Raw genomic sequence first — 3,326 nt, 5'->3', positions numbered from 1 at the left:
TGGCTGGAGAGATTTGTCACGTAATGAGACAAATGGGACCTGGGAAATTGTCACCCTTTCTTCTAAGGGGAAAAGGAAAATCCACTATTTCTAGTGAGGTTAAAGTCTCTTCCCAGTGCAAGATGGCTTTTGAGGCTCCAAGAACCCCTGTGAAGACCAAAGACAATTTATGAGAGGGTTGGAGTGAAGGCGGCTGTAACCGATCTCCAGAGTGCGCTGAACGAGTTCAGGCTTGGAAGGGTGGCATGCACTGCTTTGAGTGCATGCTCTGAAGGACGCACTGACAGCCACAGAAAGCACCTTACATGCCTAAGGCAGTGCTGGGTGGCCCCCTGAGCGTGGGCTCCTTCCTGATCACACTGCTGCAAGCTACAATTCCCAACAGCGACACGAGGACAGGACCAGACGATGATGAATGCCGTGCTGGGGGTAATTATACCGCTAATTATGTACAAGAAAATAAGCGCTGTTTATGAATATAATTAAAAAGTAGAATTAGCCCAAACTTTGGAAGAGGTGGAAAAACAAAGCTAATTGTGCTGTGATATTTAAATTAGTAAAAGCAAATACGATTTGTTTAGAGTAGTCTTACATAAAAGGACAAATGTTATTTGATTATCTTTGCTTGTGTTTTAGCCTTTCCTTTTTGCATAGTCCCAGCTGCTGTGTTCAGAGCGACTGCAGCCTGGACAGACATGAGTGTGGCAGTGTGGTCCACACAGAGTCATAGTTGTCCCTTTATGGATGCTACGGCAAACCAGGACTTACCTCCACCACTCATCTCTGCCTTCACATGCCTGCTGTCTGAGGTTTTAGATGGTTTTTCCTCATTTCTGGAATTGTCAGTGTTGGTCAACTTCCCACCATAATTAGATGCTAAGAGAAAACAGGTTTCAAATACGAGAAGTGCATTCCAGTGACCACGATACGGCTGCGCACTGGACGATGGAGACTGCTTAATTAATTCCGACTAGATTCCGTTACATCAATTAAAATTGCCCTCGTGTCACTGTAGGGTTAACTGTGTGATCCATTATGAGGGCTTTATTACACACAAATAAGATCATAGCCGTTTATTGTTATTATTAATTATTAATGCTCAAGGCCTATTATTTGGGGGAACATTCATTCAGCAGTAATGAGAGACTCAGGAGATTAACTTAATTTAATTTTATTAAATTAAATGAACACATACACAAAGGTTAAAGATAGATTCAGACCAAGTTCTCTACATCAGCATCCAAACCAGAATTTACAGTCTGTGTAATTTATCCTTCTTTAGCAGGTTATTTTTTTTCCCAACTTTAAATTTCTAGCAGGGTAAATGTATGGAGGCCAGCGAGTCATAACTAATGAAAGTTATAAATAAAAGCTTCTTTTCCCTTAGCATTTGTCCACAAGAAGACCATGCTTGCTTATGCTAACGCCAGCTTTATTTCTAAGTTAGATGAACACTGAGGCATTTGCTATCCGAACGCAGACAGCATTAGGGCTCAGGTCTCTCACCAGAACACCAAATGCACAGGCAGAAGAGTGCTCTGTGCGTGGCTTCTAAACCACACACGGTTCGAAACCACACAGGGACTATGCACCGCTTTGTATGGAAAGCGCTGGAGGTGCATGTGTCCTGTGGGCTGTGGAAAGACAGGCCAGCGGTCTCTGCCTCCCTTGACTGCCCAGCATAATACGCGGTGGCAGGGGTCCTTCTGGGCCTACAGCTCCGTGGACTACAAGGATGCCTGAGGCTTAGCTAATCCTGGTCGCTCAGGCAAGGCCATGCTCAAATGTTCTGGTCTTATAAAACTTGGATAGACTCTTAAAAAGAAAAGCCTATTGTTTGCTGGAAATATGTCAGAGATTTCTTAGAAGCAAATAGCTGGTCCTTGGTAGAGCCAAGAGGGCAGACAGCATGTCACAAGACCTCTGCCATGCTTAGTGACTGCCTCCTGAGAGCCGCAGCAGTCCAGAACCCCTAACACTCCTCCCCCACCCATTTCTGAAACCGCAGACTGTAAATGCTGGGACTCACCCCTAAGTCAACTGTGCAGGCTGCCCTGGGCAGGTGAACCCCACTACAAGGCAGTAGTCACAGGCTTTGAGCTGGTTCTCCATGGGCAGAGTGGGGCCAACCTAAGCTAAGGAGTTCCAGTTTAAAACTGGGACTTCAGGAGCTGGTATTTATCTATATTTACTCATAGCACAGTATTTTGGGGGAGACGGGGGGTAGAGGATGTGGTGGTTACTTTTACATTGCTGTGACCTGACAAAGTCAACTAAAGGGCAGGGACGGCTCTTTTTTTTTGGCCTATAGTTTCAGGAGGTTTTAGTCCAATATGGCAGTAGGCAAGGCATGGCTCAGAGTGTACAGCAGGTGCTGTTCACGTCACGGAGGCCAGGAAGCAGAGGAGGAGACCAGGACCAAGAGGTGGGTAGAGCGTTCAAAGGCCTGTCCTGATTAACTCCTTCCACCATTGATGCTTCCTAAAGGTTTCCTGGGCTTCCACAAAAAGCATCGTCAGCAGGAGAAAACATGGAAACCACTGGGGCTTTAGATTCAAACCACAAACTGTCTCCAGATCTTTGGGTCACAATAGGACGGGGAGTATTTCATAACAGCTGGAGCTCAATTAAAAATGTCTGTACTATTCCTAGCATTCAGTATTGAGTACTGGGATGCCTTGATTCATTTCAGTAATTACCTAAGATAGTTCCTTCAGGCAGGAGCACACTCCCGAGACTGCCTCGGGAGGGCTTGGTCTGCACATTCTGTTTGCAACTAATGGAGAGCTAGTTGAGACATTTAAAATAACCAAGTTTTCATATCATAAATATCCTTACTGTTTGGACCTGTGTAAAATGCTAAGGCCGAGGTAGCTGTGACCTGGCTAGCCTGCCATTATAAGGAAAACGTTCTCATGCCGTTACTAGGAACCTCTCTAATGCCAAGATCGATCTCTGATTCTCTTATGTTCTATGTTCTTGGAAACCAATCATGGCAGAAGTCAATGAACTGTTTTGTATAGTTACCCACAATAAACTCAGACGCGAACCAACCACCCAACAGCACTTCCTGTACCCGTGTGTAAGCTTTTATAGTATACGTTGCCCCTGGGATAGACCCCAACGTGAGAGACACTCCCACCAACATAAGAAGTTATTTGGAATAAGACTTCCATTTTGAGTAGGGGTCGAGTAAAGTTTAAGTTCTCCCTGGGAACTGGCATTCTTCATGTCAGAAAGAGACTTGTCTGTTGGTTACTGACATCCTGGTTGGCGAGTTGACATGAATGCTAGACAAGTCTCATCCTGGTATACAAATTAAGGCA

The sequence above is a fragment of the Rattus norvegicus genome, chromosome 4 (assembly GCF_036323735.1).
Source record: "Rattus norvegicus strain BN/NHsdMcwi chromosome 4, GRCr8, whole genome shotgun sequence".
Taxonomy (NCBI): domain Eukaryota; kingdom Metazoa; phylum Chordata; class Mammalia; order Rodentia; family Muridae; genus Rattus; species Rattus norvegicus.
The sequence above is the reverse complement of the archived record's forward strand: the minus strand, read 5'-3'. Positions refer to the sequence as shown.